This window comes from Narcine bancroftii, chromosome 3, assembly GCF_036971445.1.
Source record: "Narcine bancroftii isolate sNarBan1 chromosome 3, sNarBan1.hap1, whole genome shotgun sequence".
Taxonomy (NCBI): Eukaryota; Metazoa; Chordata; class Chondrichthyes; order Torpediniformes; family Narcinidae; genus Narcine; species Narcine bancroftii.
The window spans coordinates 276,631,752-276,651,249 of record NC_091471.1 but is presented as its reverse complement, the minus strand read 5'-3'; the positions used below and the strand labels follow the sequence as shown (position 1 = coordinate 276,651,249).

General features: G+C 42.0%; 1 protein-coding gene and 1 long non-coding RNA gene across 7 annotated transcripts in view; one reads left to right on the top strand and one right to left on the bottom strand.

Moving 5' to 3' along the window:
- Positions 1-11,559, bottom strand: part of LOC138758814 (uncharacterized) — a 32,703-nt gene extending 21,144 nt beyond the window's left edge. The window contains exon 1 of the long non-coding RNA XR_011354483.1: positions 11,128-11,559. This is a non-coding gene — a long non-coding RNA (uncharacterized lncRNA). The remainder of the gene's footprint in view (positions 1-11,127) is intronic.
- The window catches only part of LOC138758813 (rho GTPase-activating protein 45-like), a 171,551-nt gene that overhangs the window by 47,578 nt on the left and 104,475 nt on the right, over positions 1-19,498 (top strand). The window lies entirely within an intron of this gene.

Below are 19,498 nucleotides of genomic sequence, written 5' to 3'. Positions count from 1 at the left end.
ATCAAACTAATAAGGGCTACTGAACAATGAGGGATTCTGAGTGGATACTGCAAAACAGTAATTTGATTTCATGCTGAGTTCATTGCATGAGTTTGACCTTCCCTGACTGCTTTATGGGTATATCTCAAGGATAATTGATGGCACCCCACACAGATGCACAATAGTGCCTGGTGACATGATCAAAGTCAAGCTCTTCAGCGCTTGACGTCCTGCTTTGCGGAAACTGCCAAAATGTTTGGCCTGGAAGTCAGCCTGAAGAAAACTGAGGTCCTCCATCAGCCAGCTCCCCACCATGACTACCAGCCCCCCCACATCTCCATCTGGCACACAAAACTCAAAACGGTCAACCAGTTTACCTATCTCGGCTGCACCATTTCATCAGATGCAAGGATCGACAATGAGATAGACAACAGACTCGCTAAGGCAAATAGCGCCTTTGGAAGACTACACAAAAGAGTCTGGAAAAACAACCAACTGAAAAACCTCACAAAGATAAGCGTATACAGAGCCGTTGTCATACCCACACTCCTGTTCGGCTCCGAATCATGGGTCCTCTACCGGCACCACCTACGGCTCCTAGAACGCTTCCACCAGCGTTGTCTCTGCTCCATCCTCAACATCCATTGGAGCGCTTTCATCCCTAACGTCGAAGTACTCGAGATGGCAGAGGTCGACAGCATCGAGTCCATGCTGCTGAAGATCCAGCTGCGCTGGGTGGGTCACGTCTCCAGAATGGAGGACCATCGCCTTCCCAAGATCGTGTTATATGGGGAGCTCTCCACTGGCCACCGTGACAGAGGTGCACCAAAGAAAAGGTACAAGGACTGCCTAAAGAAATCTCTTGGTGCCTGCCACATTGACCACCGCCAGTGGGCTGATAACGCCTCAAACCGTGCATCTTGGCGCCTCACAGTTTGGCGGGCAGCAACCTCCTTTGAAGAAGACCGCAGAGCCCACCTCACTGACAAAAGGCAAAGGAGGAAAAACCCAACACCCAACCCCAACCAACCAATTTTCCCCTGCAACCGCTGCAACCGTGTCTGCCTGTCCCGCATCGGACTTGTCAGCCACAAACGAGCCTGCAGCTGACGTGGACTTTTTACCCCCTCCATAAATCTTCGTCCGTGAAGCCAAGCCAAAGAAAAGAAAGAAGAACATGATCAAAGTCGAAACAATGATGACAGGACAATGAAGTAGGTTAGAAAATTACACTGTTATCTCCGTGTTGGGTGGTGGGGGTGCAGTGCCTCCCTTACCTCCAAGGTAAGGGAAACTTATGCTGTAGTACGTGCTTCTTACAGCTACCTGGTGATTCCAGTGGTTTGGAGGGTGAGAGGATCCCAGGACAAAACCATAATGAGTTTATTGTACAGTGTATGTGACAATATACGGACGCACTGAAATATTTACTTGCTCCAGCCGAATGGATACCATAAAAATAACTGCAATAGTCTGCACTTTAAATTGAGAAAGACAATAAGTACAAAAGATAATCGATTATAAATATTCATTTACAAAAGTGTAAGGAAAAAGGTGGTGTTACAATTGTTCAGACACTGCCTTTTGTGGCAGGTAATTTATGATTAGCTAAAATTCTCAGTTTAAAAGGGATGTCAGGATAAAGAGTTCAGACCCAAACATTGACTGACAATTTCTATCCATGGACACTATGTGACCTGCTGAGTTCTTTGTCTCCACAAAAAAGAAACTCTTAAAAAAAACTCCCATTTGTCAAACATTGTTTTACTTGCAAGCCTGTGATACTTCCTTCAAACAGTTTAGTACACAAATAGCTCTTTTCAGATTACATGCATGACATCACATATAACCCTGAGATTCCTTTTTTCCTGCAGGCATGGCAGAATTACCGTGTGCAGAGGAAAAAGGAATTGGTAGTGCAAAAAGTAAACTGTACACAGCGTAAAAATGTAAACAATCAAAACAACTGTTAACAGATAATGAATGTAAACCACTGACTGTGCAATACAGGAAGAGCAAAGAAAAGTCAATAAAGTGCACAAGTCAGGGTCCTTAAATAAGTCTCTGATTGAGTTTGTCGTTGAGGAGTCTGATGGTGGAGGAGTAGCAGCTGTTTCTGAACCTGGTGGTGCGAGTCTTATGATACCTATACCTCTTTCCTGTTGGTAGCAGTGAGAACAGAGCATGTGCTGAATGATGTGGATCGTTGACGATTGCTGCTGCTCTCTGAAGGCAGCGTTCCCTGTAAATGTTCTCAATTGTGGGGAGGGTTTTGCCTGTAATGTCCTGTCCTGTATCCAGTATCTTTCTGAGGGCTTTATACTCAGACTGTGACTGTGACTGCCCATACCAGACTGTGAAGCAGCCGGTCAGCACACTTTCCACCACACCTCTAGAAATTTGACAGGGGTTCTGGTGTCATACAAAACCTCTACAAACTCCTGAGGAAGTAGAGGCGCTGACGTGCTTTCTTCATGATGCCATTAGTGTGTTGGGTTCAGGAAAGATCCTTAAAGATAGTGATTCCTAAGAACCTAAATTTACTTACCCTCTCCATCTCTGATGCCCCAATGATCACTGGATTGTACACCTCCGGCTTTCCTTTCCTGAAGTCAGCAATCAACTCCTTTGTTTTGTTGACATTGAGTGCAAGGTTGTTGTTGGTGCACCATTCAGCAAAGTTTTTCATCTCCATTCTGAATTTTGATTAAACACTGTTCAAGTGCTCATCGCAGTATCTCCTGAATGTGATGAAGTTTCTGCCTCCATTCTTCTCACATGAAGTGATTTCCAGACCTCCACTCTGCTTTGGGGTAACTGCCATTTGTGGCTTTTACCAGTAAAAACACAGAAATGCTGAAGGAACTCATCCAGTCTCACATCATCCATAGGAGGTAAAGATATATTACTGACAATTTGGGCATGAGCCCTTCTTCAAGGGTCAGCCCGGATTTTTTGGATTTTAAAATGTAAGTTTAAGGAGAAAGAAAGAAGAGATGGACAGGTAAACTTTGACTACAAAAAAAAGTGAGTAATGCTTCAAATTATGTTTAAAAATGAACCTTGTAAAATAAATATACACTGTACAAATGAATTTCTTTGTAATATGATTACCTTTATTAAGTGTGTCACATGTTGCCGATGTGCATCTGTGCTCCTTACGCATGCACACAAAAACTCACTCATTTTAAAAAGTTTGAGTCCTGATCCTTGGGTGGTCTTGATTTCTGGCATCCACATTTTTGAACTTTTAGTGTATAAGCAAAAAGCAGGCAAGCTTTTCAATAAAGACAGAGAGAAAGGTGGACGAATGGGAGGGGTAGTAGTCCAGACCACAAACAAAAGGTGAATTTCTCCAGCATATACTGTGTGTTTTTACTACATTCTCAGCACTTGCAGACTTGTGTTTCACACCTTGTACCAGTTGTGCCCATCTTCCCACGCTATCCAAGCATGAACTGAGCTCCCCTCTGCAGCTTAAGTCTCCTGAAAGCAGCCTTCCTCTTGGAATAACAGTCGCATTACCCAGGGGAGTGGTGTGAGGGGTTCCCCTCCAGGATGGTCTCCTACAGCTGGGATGCACTGGGCGCGAAGGACATTGAACAGACATCTCCTGAACTATCTCAGCAGGGGAAAGTGCAGATCGGCCTCCACCTTCAAAACTCAAGTAACTGGGACTTCTTGGCCACTCTCTCCGCTCTTGACAAGGTACACCTGCCCCTTTTGACCCTTTTAGGCTGAACTGAACAATTGTAGAATTACACGGAGTTCGGTTTCAAAAAGAAATCGACCTTTCTCTTAGAATGGACTACGCTGCGGCAAAGTTGGGTAACTTTGGCCGTGTTTCTACTGAGCGATGAAAATTCGGGGCAATGTGAGGGGATGCGAGGTGATATGCGGTGATGCTCGGTGATGCGAGGTAACACCTTGAATTTTTCCTCAGTAGAAACACATAGGGTAGTTGGCGATGCGTGGTGATGTGAGGTGCTCCGTCATCCACCTTTTGAGGTGGTCGATGCGCGGTGATGTGAGGGACGATTTTTCAGTAGAAACACAGCGAGTAACGAATTTGCGGTGTATTGGAAGTCTTGATTTTTTGCCTGTGCTTTTCAATTGATCATCGCATGCACGCACCGGCACAGCGCATTATCTTATTGCGTATATATACTGCACAAGCTACCTACTAGCTAGCTATACTGCGTTCATATCACCTCCGCTGTTCCTTTGTGTATCGTTAAATTGGAGTAATTTCCCTGGACAAATATCAAGCTTGTCAGTCGTTATAATAACTTTTTCGTTTCTTCGTTGGAATATGTTGGACAGTATCAACTGGACATTTGATCTTCAGCGATTCTTGATCACAAAATGGCAGGAAATGATGGTGAAGGACATTTTGGATGGGAAAACAAAATGACCTGATATGTGACCTTAAAATACACGACTTCCTGGTCACCTCACATCGCCCCGCATCACCTCGCATCGCCCCGCATCACCCCACATCACCGCGTATTTATCGCTCAGTAGAAACAGTTCAGGTAGTCGTAAAATACGAGGTGATGCAGAGGGCAAAAATTCGCGGTGATGCGGGGTGATACGAGGTGTCCCAGTAGAAACACGCACTTTGAAAGATTGTTTCTTCCCCTTGAAAACCGATAAGTGACAAGTTGAGTACTATTATCCAGTTGGCCAAAAAAACCAGCATAACAGGTTGTAACTCAGCGCGGTTCCCAGCAGAATTATGCAGAATTGAAAAAACAATATTGTCACTCGAATTATGACAGGCTGAATTATACCAAATCAGAAGCAGGTACAGAGGCTAATAATTTTGTGGCAACATGTTAGCAAAAGAAACATGAATGTTCGCACTGGAGAGGGAATAAAGGGGTATTTATCATTTGAAACCAGGGAAGGAGATTTTCACTTGCAGCTGATTTGGTGTGTATGAAAAAAATTACTATTGGCCATGAATCAGTTGGCGGGGCTGTCAGAGCGTGGCCAGCTGTGGTGACTGCTGTGAAATGTAACTGAGCAGCCCGCTGGGCTGTCAAAGCGCTGTACGTAGTATGGTCACTCATGATGTCATCACTAGAGGTGGGACCCTCCCTCCCACCTTAAAATTACAAGTTGCAGAATTACCAGCAAATAATAGGGCAATATGAAAGGCTCCTGAGTTCAGCTTTCCCTGCAATTTTTCCCATATCCTAAGAGGGTTGGCAGTGTGAAAGGAGCTTCAGCTGCACCTTCACAGTTTTAGGGCAGAATTAGAACATTGTTGGACAGGGTTGGAAGAGCTGGACTGTGCTACATTTGAGGAAATTCACCTTTTGTTTGTTGGTCTGGACTACTACCCCTCCCATTCGTCCACCTTTCTCTCTACATTTAGCCAGGAAATATTAATTGTCAAAGGGATAAAATGTATAAATGTAAAGAAGGAAATACTCCAAAGTAGCTATTGGATTACTATGCAGCTCGGACCTTGTTCAGGGAAATTAAATGTACATTGTAATAAAATAGCTATCAATGTTCTAGACTGTTTTAAGGAAATACTCAGGAGGAGCATACAAAATTAAATATTCAGTACTTATTTGCCATTCAGACAAATTAATAGCTCTTTAGGGCTATAGATATGGAATATGATTGATTTTATTTAACCTACAAGAAATTTACTATTCATTTCAAATTTTGTGATTGGATTAATTCAGATATCCGATTACTGGCTGTGGTTTGAAGTGTATTATTTGGATGCTGTCCATGTGTTTCAGTTTTTCTTAGAGGAACTAATTTTGAGATGAGCAGGTAGTGGATAGTCAACATTTCAGGTCAAATATCATTGCTGATAGCAGGAGCCAAAAAGGGAAACTTCCATGGGTGCCATGTTGTTGTTCCATCAATTTGATGGATGTCCCTGAAGGGTTTATACATACCATGTGGAATGATACTGTGACAATACTATTTCCTGCAGTCACTCTTATTGATGAATGAAATCCTATTTCTTTGTGAGGCAGTAAGTCACATTTTTGTGGTGGAGACATCCATTCTTCCGGAAAGTAATGGGTCTCCGGTAGGAATTCTTATTGTGTCTAAGAATGGAATTTGCCTCCTTTGCATGCAAAATAAGGGGAGAATTTTATCAGGGATCTAAAAATTATGTCAGTGATGTGCTAAATGGAGCACATTTTACTCCAGAATTGGAAATATATCAGGATGCGTACAGAGCTTCAATAGACATATTTACCTCTGTTGATAGAAGATAGAAGATCAACTCCCCTTTCACAGACAGTAGACAAAGAAAGATAAGAAGTAAAACATGAAAGTCTGCAGACACTGGGATTGAAGTAAAAACAATGCTGGAAAAACTCAGCAGGTCAAAAAGTGTCCTTTATAGAGCAAAGATAAAGCTACATAATCAATGTTTGGGGCTTGAACCCTTCATCAAGGAATGGACAAAATGATGCACCCAAATTTATAACAAACATGTACTCTGCTCTCCAGAGCAAAAGTGCAAAACCAGGCTTGCAGAGGTCAAGGGAAAGATGGGAGTCGGACTTGGGGATGGTCATTTCAGAAAGAAACTGGTCAGATTGGTGCAAGGACAGCACAATGTCAATTATAAATGCAAGATATGGACTGGTACAGTATAATCTTTTTAACACCAATTCTATCTTACCCCACAAAAGTTGCACAGATCAAAAGCCAAAATTTCAGAGATGTGTTTCAGATGTGGGACTGAGGCAGGAACTTTTCTATATGTCATGTGAGGCCATTTTGGCAAAAACATCACAAAAAAAATGAACCAAGATCACAGGAGTGGCCTCCATGGGCGACCTGGAGCTGTATCTGCGAGGTAATTTCATGGAAATAAGCGACAAATTGACAAAATATCAAATCTCATTTACAAAAATAGCATTGGCCGTAGCAAAAAGATGTATCACGATCACTTGGATGTCTGACTCCCCTCCACTTATAGCTCGATGGGCTGCAGAAATTAACAGCTGTGTACCTATGGAAAAAAATCACATACACATGACCTCTCACAGTCATACCTGGACCACATAGGGGCCCAGACACTGCAATAGAAAGAAACAATAAAAGTAACTATTATATGTACCAAAACGAAGTTTCCCCAACTGTACTCGATCAACTTTAAATATATGTAAGCTCTCACGGTGAACGGATCTGTATGTATGGAAGGGAGGAAGGGACTGTTTTGTTTCTGTTTGTTGTGTTTGTGAGAAAAAGTTTACTATATTGTGCATTTAAAATGTTACTATATAATTTTGGAAAAAAGCAAAAATAAAATATTCAAACAAAAAGGAATGAACAAAATGTAGGCGGACGCCTGAACAGAATGTTGAGGGGGTTGGGGGGTGTAAGGGGGAGGAGCACAGGCCCACGGGAAAGAGGTAATTGGATGAATAAGGGAGGGAGGGCACACCAGCAAATAATGGGTAAGGGGATGGCTCTGTGAAAGGAAAGGACTCCATGTAGAGAAACAATATGAAAGGAGAGCCCCTGTTTTAAATTCAGGTTTTAAATCCAAGACAGAACAATGTGGACCAATGTCTCCCAATGCACATATTTAAGTTTGGACCTTTAATTTAGAGATGCAACACGGTAATAGGCCCTTCCAGCCCACAGGCCCGTGCTGCTCAAATACACCCTGCCAACCTCCTATGTCTTTGGAATGTGGGTGGAAATCAGAGCACCAGAGGAAACCCATGCAAGTTACGGGAGAACGATTAAACTCCCTACAGACAGTGCTGGATTGGAACCAGTATGGCTGGCACCTTAACAGGGTTGCTTGCTAACTCTGCTGCCTCCCCCACCAACTACATGCCCCTGTACTTCTGTTACTGAGGTATGTTCGGAGATTTGGGAAGACTGCTTGTCCTCATTGAGTAGAGGGACATGAAGGGACTGTGGGTTAGAAGGGCAGTTTTGGAACATGACAATGATGGATTGCAGAGAGAGAAAGGACATCAAATCCCAAAATTGAAGGATGGTTGAGCGGTGAGGGGTTGGTATTGTGTAATGATGGGCAGAGACATGGGATTCTGGGACTGACTGGGGGGCCAGGGTGGTGCCGTTGACACTAATGGATAGGGGTTTAATTAACATAAGGTGATACCCATGGACCACAGCACTGATTTTATTTTCTGGAGTGGGAAACCAGAATCCCCCCCAAAAATATTTAGGGACAATTGGATCTCACCACTGTGAATATCTGAGTCCAGGGCTGACTTTTGGGAAATTGAATGCTTGCAGTGGATCGCTGGGATGTGTTGGAGCTGGGGTATATTGGAGACTGTAAGAGACAAATGGATGTTTATGAGAGGAGCTTGTCCTCTGGTGTTGCAACATCAGGAAATCAGTGGATGATATGGTTGGTAGGTGACAGGGCTTTGTGGAGGAGGAGGATGCAAGGTAGTTATTGGCTTATCTGACAGGCTTACTTTTCAGGAAAGCTGGATCATGTGTAAATGACCAATGACCATCACTCCTGGACAAAGCACTTGAGCTTCCACTTAGTACTGCTTGTCCTTATTGTTGCATGGTGGACCAGGACCATCCTGCAGGTCATCAGTGCTCCTGGGATCTCATGAAACTAGACCAATCAAGACTGTTGATGGATCTTGGAATGATGTAGTTTCTGAAGTTCCTTCCTCTTAACTCCAGATAGCCTGCAGTTGCATTCACCATCAAACAGTGACTATTTCCCTCACTCTATATATTTAGATTCCAACAATATTGGGCTCTTGAATCACCTAGGCAGGGAAGGGTGCAGGCAAGTGCTGAACCCTTCCATGATCAGATTATTTTCAGATTTATTGTCAGAATACATAAATAGCATCACATAGAAGCAAGAAATCTCAGAAAATCTCAGAATTCAAACCATGGGGGAGGAATCCAGATCAACAAAAACTATTAATTGGATGTGATGAGGGATGAGGAAAGAATTTATCAGGTTTGTGCAAAAGGAGATGGATTGGAGAGGGGGAAGGTGACAGGGAAGAAGAGGGAGGGTTTTTAATTAAATAAATCTGAAAGCTGAAAGCTAGAGAAGTTAATATTAAATGCCATCTGGTGGGAGGGTGCCCAGTCAGAAGATGAAGTGTTGTTCTTCCAATTTACAGGTGGTCTCAGTCTGGCAGTGCACGAGACTATGGACAGACATGTCAGCAAGGGAATGAGACAGGGGATTGAAATGGATGGCCCCTGTGAGATCTATGCTATTAAGGTAGACAGAGCCGAGGTGCTCAACAAAGTGATATCCCAGTCTCTCTGATGTAGAGGAGACCACGTTTGGAGATTTCCTGCTTGTGGTTTATTCTGCTTATTCCTTAAAGAAGGGCTCAGGCTGGAAATATCAGCAAAATATCATTGTCCTCTACAGATGGTGAAAAGTCCGGCTGAGTTCCTCCAGCATTTTGGTGTGTATTTACTCAAGAACATATATATAAATGTCAATAAGTAAATAAATGTAAACAAACTGACTGTGCAATACAAAGAGAAAAATAAATCAATAAAGTGCAATGGTAAGAGTCCTTAATGAAACTCTGACTGAGTTTGTTGTTGAGTCCGATGGTGGAGGGGTAGCAGCTGTTCCTGAACCTGGTGGGGCGAGTCTTGTGATACCTAGACCTCTTTCCTGACAGTAGCAGCAAGAACAGAGCGTGTGCTGGGTGGTGTGGATCCTTGATGATTGCTGCTGCTCTCTGATGGCAGCGTTCCCTGCAGGAGACTGCAGATGTGAGGAGACTGCGATGTCCTGGGCTGAGTCTACTATCTTTTATAGAGCTTTATACTCACTGACAAAAGGCAAAGGAGGAAAAACCCAACACCCAACCCCAACCAACCAATTTTCCCTTGCAACCGCTGCAATCGTGTCTGCCTGTCCCGCATCGGACTTGTCAGCCACAAACGAGCCTGCAGCTGACGTGGACTTTTTACCCCCTCCATAAATCTTCGTCCGCGAAGCCAAGCCAAAGATACTCTGGTGTCTCCTCACCAGACTATGATGCAGCTGGTCAGCACACTTTCTGCTACACATCTACGGAAATTTTTCAAGATTTCTGATGTCATCTCAATCTTCCACATGGCTCCATTGGTGGCTTGCAAATATGGGCCAAATGGCCTGTTCATGCTCTAAGACTCCATGATTTAATGACTCTACTTTCCCTCACACATGAGCAGTCCCTAAATGTTGGCCTCCCAGCAACAAATTGGCCTTGCTCTTATACTCTACACAGGAGAAAGCGTGGCCATCATGATGACCAGCTGATAAGAAGGGGACTCTGTGTAGAGTTCTCTATTTCAGAGAACTAAGCAATTCTGGACTCACGTGTGGACCAGAATGAAAAGGATGGGAAAAAATGTTCTTTTATTGCAGATCACCAGAGGCTTAATCAAACCGGCTCGGGAGGTTCAGAATGACGTCACAGTGCAATGACATCATTTGGGTTTTAAGAAAACTGCACATGACGGTTTTCACTGAACTTCAACTAAACTATGTCTGATCATCTTCTCGTTCTTCATTTTGGACTGCAACACAGTTGCTACACTTTGTACATTCTTTGATGTGTCAAATATGTTAATATGGTGTTTGTTAGAAGACTCTTACGGTATGTCTCTGTTTCTCTCCTGCCTGTGTGAGTGCAGCAAGTATTCTTCACCCTGCCAGCAGGTATCTCTACCCAACATGTTTCTTTCACTTCCCCTTCTCACAGGAAGTCAGAGCTTAGTGTTGTAAACTGGCTTATTTCTAAATGCAAGGCTGTAACATCCTTTACATTCCATTTTTTTAAAAAACCTTGAAATATAAAAATGAGATGCGTACAAATTTAGAAAATAACTGCTGTTATACATGACAAAAATAGAATATTCCAAATCACTTGTGCTATCTCCCTGAGACCAAGTCTCTTTTAGGTTGTCATCTGTCTCCACTATTAATTTCTGATTCTGGACCCAATTCAATGTAAATGAGTCTCTGTGAGTTTAGTATATCAAATATATATAAGTATAATGTACAGATGCACCAAAATTCTTACTTGCTGCAGCCTATCAGGTACTTTAGATACACCAGAGTAAAATTTAAATGATCACAAATGTCAAGTCAGAAAAAGTGAGAATAGATAAAGAAGTACTCACAGTTACAATTCATTGGGGAAAATAGTGCCATTTCAGTAGCGCGAACAGATCTTTAGTAGTCCCAGAGTAATTTATATTTGAGTTAGGTTCAAGAGTGTGATAGCTGTTGGATAAAATCTTTTCTTGAATGTGGAGGAGCAGGACTTCTGTACACCCTTAACTTGAACCCTGAAATTGGAATTGGGATGACTAATTGGAGTAAATGCTATGAAACTGCCAGATATCAAAATTAAATATAGAAAATGTCAGAAATACACAATACATCCTTCAGCTGTGTGTCTCCACCCAGCAGTGGAATGTTAAGTTCATCTGCCTGGATCACTAATCATGATTTCCAGCCTTATTTTAGTATCGCAGAAGTGGATTTGTGGAAACCCAGAGGATTGGACGTTGTTGTTAACTGGAGGCATCCGTATTTGGCTCTGTATCTATTTCCTTCACTTCTCTATTTGCAAATCTATTTGTAACAACTCTGCTCTGCATCATGTTGTATTTTTCATTTCAGTTTCCAGTGTTTGCAACATTCGAATCCTTTGAAAAAGTATAACAAACAAATGAAACTGGAGAAATTTGCAATCCTATTTTTACCTTTCATGGAAGTAATAGAATTAAGACACAAAAAGGGTCTGTTTGGCACATTTTGCCAATGCCTAATAAAAACTGGGTGTGGTGGCAAAGAGGTTAAATCGCAGGACTAGTATTTGAAGGTCAGGAGCACTGACCCAGATTCATATATTTGAATCCCAGCAAAACAGATGGGGTTATACATTCAAATAATTAAAATACATTTAAATAAAAAAGCTAGCGTTTGAGAAGCACGAGTGTCGGTGCTGCACAATTGTTTAGCAAAAGGAAGTGTATGGCACACCTTCCATCCAATAGCCTACAGGTCACCCTTGGACAAGGTGTAGTACCTGTTTAGCCTCCCAATCAGGGTCATGGATTGCAGCTGGTGGATGGTTTTTACAAGCAGATTCTACAAGTTGGTATTTATGGTTGTAAAACTAAAAATGCTGGGCAGATGAATCTGCCGATCAGTGGTCAGGTTTACCCGCCCAGTGTGGGCACTGTAACTGAAGAAGGCAACAGGAAACCACTTCATCGTTTTTCCCTTGTATAATCATGAATTCAACATCGACTATGGTCTCAGCTCAAAGATGAAGCCTTCACCAAAGGAGAACAGGGGCGGCAACAACTACAATTCTTTGGGTCATAGATCATGACAGATGGAGAGACATGATCGCCCACGATGAACAGCAAGGCACCTGAATGGTAATTGTGACATTGAAATTACTGCAAAAGACCACCTAGTTCACTTATCTTCTTGCAGGAAGTAAATCTGCTGATCTCTGTCACAGCAGATCCACCAATGCAGATTACTGTAAAGTGCCCCTCAGTTTTGAAACAATTATAATAAATGCAACCTGACAAATGCAGTGTCTGCATCCACCAAGCAATGAAAACTGTTCAGACCAGTGGTTCTCAATTTTTTTCCTTCCACTCACATACCACTTTAAGCAATCCCTATGCCATTGGTACTCTGTGATTAGTAAGGGATTGATTAAGGTGGGATGTGGGTGGAAATAAAAGTTTGAAAACCACTGTTTTAATTGTACTTAATTGACTTGTTGTGTGCACAGTTTCAGAACTCCAAAGGAAATGGGCCAATGACAATTTATCTCAAGCAAAATATTTCAGTAACCATTGGGCCCAGAGCAGTGATTCTTAACTTTCCCTTGGCACCCACAGACCACCTTAAGTAATCCCTTACTAATCACAGAGCACCGATGGCATAGGGATTACTTAAAGTGGTATGTGAGTGGAATGAAAAAGGTTGAGAACCACTGATATGCTAATCTTACTTTGGAGTTCCTTATTTCTATCCCTTTAAGATATGGTACATTAAATGCTCATTGTAAATATATCCCTGACTTCCACAACTCTCTGAGTGAGAAAAATTGTTGTCATCCTTGTAGAATCTTCTAAACAACTCTGTTAAAGCTGGGGCCTCCTATCAGCCAATAAAATAGCTTCTTCCTATTGTTACGGAGTCCAGAGGACCCCAAAAACCAGCAGTAATGGATATGAACTATAACACAGGGTTACTTAAACAAAAGTAGTTTTTAATTATAATTGAACAAGAAAACAGAATTAAACTCTAACTTGTTACTTAACCTACCTAACTACTTAATTCCTCCCCCCCCCCCCCCCCCCCATACTAAGCGCAGGTGTGTGTAATGTATATTTAAGATTAGAAAAGTTCTTTGGTTCGCAGTCCAATCTCACTGGTTGCAGGCAATTCTTGTACTGTGCACAGAAGTTAGCATTAACAAAGTTCACCAGTTTTTGGTGCTTAACAGGCAAATGGTTACCACTCAGGAGGGTTCTTGCTGGTTTTCAGAGAGAGATTCCTTTTCAGGACATCCGCAACTGATTCCTGGCAACTGATTCCTTCTCAATCAGTCTTGCTGACAAAACTTGCCCCCTTCATGGTTCTCCAGATGATTCTCTTTCTTTCAGGTCACTTTTCAGGCCGCCAATCTCCTCCTTTGACCAGGCAGCTTTACAAAGTTTGCCAGCTTGTCCTTCTGGAATTGATTTCTGTCTCCTCTCTCTCTGTTTCACACTCTCCCTCTCTGAGAGGAAAACTGTTCTCTCCTGCCTGCAAAGATCACGAGCTCTCCCAGGCAAGCTGCTGTCGATTCTTTGTTTCTTCTTGCAAAAAGCATTCTGCAAAAGTCCTGCAAATATTCCGTATTTTAAAATGTGTGTGCAAGCTGCTCTAACAATTCCTCCCAAACCACCTCTAAATACTCTGTCACACTATTCACTTTGTTCATTCCTTATAATTTGATACACCTTAATTAAATCTCTCCACAGATTCTTGTGCCACTGTAGTGCACTATTAATAACCACAAAAAATATGCTGAAGGAACGATTGGCTTTAATAAACAGAAGAACCTTGCTGACCTGGATCCAGGTATAGAAATGGCAGGAAGGGAGAGGTGGCTCGAACTTTATGGCCCAAGACTAGGGGGAGGAGTCATGGGGTGTGAGTCATCAATGGGCGGGCCAGCTCCATATATACAGTAACCAACAATAACTATATACAAAGGAGGAAACATATCACCACCTCCACCCTAACCGTAACACTACTCCAGGACCACAGTTCTCTCTGCACTGTTGTAACATTACTTTTTTGCACTAACTACAACTGTGAATATTTATCTATCTCTTCATATTTATTACCTTTTTTCTCTTACGCTATAATTTAATTTATACTTAAAAGTTTTTTTTGTAGTGTTGTCCTCATGAAGGGCATGGGTCCAGTCTTGGCTAAATTCTCACAACTAAAACATTCCCATTTCTGCACCATCCCCTTCCCCAAATGCATGCAGCACCCTCCCCAGATCTATCCCATCCTTAATATATTCTCCAGCCAAGGTTGTACATGATATGCCAGTTGTGGTGTAACAGAATCAGAATTTATTTTCATGAAGCTATCACTAAATTCATTAACACGACTTTCCTACATGTTCAATGTGACCTCCCTTGCTCTTGCTCCTTCCAAGTACTCTCTCTGACTCCTTGATCTATCCAGCCTGCTCCCTTCAGAAATCTATGACACTCAAACCAATGTTCCTTTGCACTCCTTGATATCCTGCATTTATTTTATTTTCTTTCCTTCTTTGCCCTCTCTGAATGCAGTACAACTATAGAATACTACAGCACAGAAACAGGCCTTTTGGCCCATCATCTATGCTGAACTATGTATTCTGCCTCGTTCCATCGACCTGCACCCAGACCATAGCCTGCCATACCTCTCCCGACCATCTACCTATTCAATCTTTTCTTAAATGTTGAAATTGAATCTGTACCCACAACCTCTGTTGACAGCTCATTCCACACTCTCACTCTCTGAGTGAAGAAGATCCCCTTCATGCACCCTTTAAACATTTCACCTTTCACCCCAACCCACATCCTCTCGTTCTTGTCTCACCCAACCTTAGTGGAAAAAAAGCTGCTCGTATTTACCTTATCTGTACCCCTCATAATTATGTATTTCTTGATCAAAACTCCTTCATTCTCCAATGCTCCAGGGAATAAAACCTTAACCTATTCAACATTTCCGAAAACATCTTTTTCTACCTCAGCATTATTATCTGGCACATCTCTGGATTAACTTCCATCCACCATTTTCTCTGTCATTTGGCTAGTTCACTGCTACTCTCTTACAGTCCATAGTTTGCTTCCCCACAATCAACCACATGGAAATTACACTATAATCATCATCATGGCTCTTCCATTTAAATTCAATTATTGATACATGGAAACCACCTATCATTGATCCCTGGGGGAATCCACTGTCATAGCCAAATAAGGCCAGGGGTGGGCAACCTATGGCTCGTGGGCCCAATATGGCGCACGGGCCCAATATGGTGCACGATCCAAATTTATCCGGCCCACAACCAATGCAAAAGACTTTTCCTGCACCGCTACCCGTCAATGCACATGAGCGCCACAGCCAAGCAATGGGGCTCATAATATTTGGCAGGGGATCGAGCAGTAGAATGACTTTGGCGGGTGGCAACACGGGCTGTCAGAGACCAGCTCTGGCGGTGCTGGAGAAAATCACTTCATAAAAACACAGCAAGCCTGATATGTCCAGTGACAGGGATTTTGCACTTTATTCAGCATGAGTTGGCACATTTCGAGATAGAAAAAGCGTGATGGGAAGCAGCAAAACCTGAGCTGCAAGTAATGGGAAATGGGGAGGGGGAGGGAGAGGGACCATTGAAAAGAAACTGCCCTGGTGCACCCTGGCATAATCCTTCCATCACAGGAGATTGTTCGCTGAGATAAAGCAAATTTAAAAATTTATTTTATGCAGAAGAAACAATGATGACAACTCTCAGAAGTCTAGCGAGCCTGCACAGGATTCATGACGTACCATGTATGGTTCAGTTTTAAAAGAATATGCACGTTACTCGAGTAAATGAGTTCTGATTTACCTGCAACTGTGTGTGTTGATATTTCGCATTCATCAGCCAGCGCTGCATTTTCAGTGGCTACAGCAGTACCTTTTTACCTTTTTTGGTTGCAGAGGTTCAATGGTATGCCGCTATGTTGAATTTAAAGATGGTGTCCCCTAGTTAGATCATTAGCCAAGAGATCCCAGGCAATAAATAATTGAAATTACTATTTTTAAATTACTGGTAGCATCAGTGCAGCCTGCCATTCAACCACTGACTCACCATCTGGCCCATGCATGGTAGAAGGTTGCCCACCCCTGATTTAGGCACTGGCCAAACATTCTTACCACTGACTTGCTTTTGGATCCATACTTTTCCTTCGATTCCATGTCAGCAAGTTGAGCAATGTTACAACAACAAGCTAGCACTCAACGTTGGCAAAACTAAGGAACTGGTTGTGGATTTCCTAAAGGGAAAACCAGGAGAACATGAACCAGTTCTCATCGAGACATCAGCAGTGAAAAGGGTTGAGAACTTCAAATTCCAACATCAACATCTCTGAAGATCTGTTCTGGGATCTTCATGTCGATACAATCACAAAGAAGGCTCGCTAGTGGCTAAACTTCATGAAGAGCTTGAGGAGATTCGCCACAAAGACTTGCAAATTTCTACAGGTGTACTGTGGAGAACATTCTGACTGGTTGTATCACCATCTAGTATGGAGGTGGCAATGTACAGGACAGAAGACTACAGAGAGTTGTGAAATCAGCCAGCATCATCATGAACATCACTCCTTCAAGGACATCCACAAGAGGCAGTGTCTCAAAAAACCGTCTCTGTTCTCAAGGGCTCTCACCACCCAGACCATGACATTTTCATACTAATATCATCGGGAAGGAGGTACAGGAGCATAAAGATGAGCACCCAATGGCTTCTTCCCCTCTGCCATCAGATCTCTGAATGGACAATGAACCACAAACACTACTTCACTTTCTCTTCTTTTGCACTAACTTATTTATTTTTTAAACTGTAATTTACAGCAATATTTGTACCTGTGATCGCTGCTGCAGAACAACAAACTTCGTGGGATGTTTATGACAATAAATTTTGATTCTTTGAGACTCTTTGATGTGGGATCTTTACAAACACCTTGCTAAAATCCACGTACCTTCTTTCAAATGTTCTCCTTGTTACCTTCTCTAAAAATCTACTCATTTATCAAACATGCCTTCCTTTAACATTTACTACCACAGGATATTCTCAAACACTTTACAGCCAGCAGAATACTTCAGAATTGTAATGAATATTTTGATATGAGGACAGTTAACAGTAATGATTAATAATCAGCCCGGGTGTATGAGCTCTTGGGTACAATTAGAGTTGTTTGGAGACTCAGGAGTGTTTGGATTGCCTCAGTAATTACCTGCCTTAGCATCTGAGCATGTGTTTCAAGCTCCCCCTATGAAAGATTTTCTAACTGGGTGAAATTCCTCATAAATTGAGAAGGAATCAGATTTGATCTGCTCTTTGGATTCTTTTATTCCATACAGGTACACCTCTATTTATGATGGTCTGCTTTAGGATTTTTCAAGATTACGATGGTTTGAATTCGTTCTTTCAATTTCAAACTCTGATCTGTTCCTGCGCTTGCGATGCACTGTACGCTACTCCACTATCCTCACCATCCAGCAATTAATTTTAGTTTAATGATTCAAACACGCTTCATGCTCACTGTGCTTTCAGCCATGTATGTTAATGTTTTCTTCAATGTGGAAAAATGGTAGGAGTGATATTCTTTTTTGGCATTATTTTTTTCAACTTATGATGGGTTTGCCCGGAACACAACCCCATCGTAAGCTGAAGAGTGCCTGCACTTTATACGTGTTAAGAAAATGAATGACATTCAAACTATTTTGTGACATTCCTATTTCTGACAGATCAAGGATTTATGAGGACCTTAAACAGGGTTATCTTGGCATTCAATAAAATCTGATGTCTGGAAATTATAATTCTTGAATGAATTATTTGAAGTCAAACTCTCTTTACAGCAAAGTTGAATAATTAACTTTCCAGTGTGGAACTGAGTTATGTTATATCTAGGGTGCATAGTTATGGATATACCCTGAACTATAAAAGGTGTGCTGTAAATGGCCTCTAAGAGTGTAGAAATCAAACAGAGGTCCCACTCCTAATTGTCAGAAGTTCTAAATTTTCCTTTCTTTACTATGCTTCTGAGATATTTCAAGGATTATTACTACCCGAGTCATCAAAACTGCTTAATATATTTGTGTCTCACAGTGACCCCAGCTCAATCCTGACTTCTGGCCTAAATCCTGGACTTGTAAATGATGTTCATAGGCTATGATGAAATTTTTTAATAAGCATTGAAAATAAATTAGAAAATAAACTATTGCACTATTTTTCATGCATAAATGGTATAAAGAAATTGTTCTGGTGAGAATTGCATCCCTAACAAAATTAGACTGGGCACATCTTGGCGCACTGTTCAGAATTTTGCCCTCATTTTGTCTTGTTTTGTGAACACATCAATGTTCCCAACACATCGATAATGATCATAATAAAAACACAATGCTGGAGAGCCACGGTCTCCGCAGACTTTCATGTTTTACTTCATGATCATATTAGTTCAGTACAGACTAGATGGGCTGAAAGGCCTGTTTCTGGGCTGTAGTATTTTATGGTTCAAAATGTTTACAATTTATAGACAGAAATTGGATCAAAGAAGTACAATGATTTTCAGTCACAATAAAATTTTGCTAATCTTTCATGTGCTTGGGTTATATTTCCAACAGTTCTCTAATGTTGATTTAGATGAGCAGGCATTTTACACGTGGAAAACATTGGCATTACAACATCTGGCATCTCCAACTGGCCCCATCAGACAACATGACGTTTTTTCCCTCTGTCCCTAGCCCTGATTTAACATCCCCTGTGTGTTGGCATGGAGAGAGCTCTTCAATAGTGCTGAGCGCAATGGACCAAAGAGTCTGTTTTTGTGGTGTAAGAATCTGTGACTCTATCACAACAAGAAAGAGCTCAAGCAAGGGGTGATTGGTCAAAGAGTTGAAATTGGGAGCCATTACTGACTGTTCCCAATTTATACCTTCCCTACCACCCCCCCCCCCCCAAAGGAAAGGACACCCGTTTGTAATTGGAGCAAAGACTTGAAATAAAGATTGGAATTTAACAGTATCTATATTAGAGAGAAAAAATCTGCAGGAGTCATATGCTGCCCGTGGTGTTCCTGTTATGGTCTTCTCTACATTAGAGAGACTGGACGCAGACTGAGCACTTTCCTCTGTCCACATCAATGACAGGGATCTCCCAGTGGCCAACCATTTCAATTCTGCACCCCACTCCTATGCCAACATATCTGT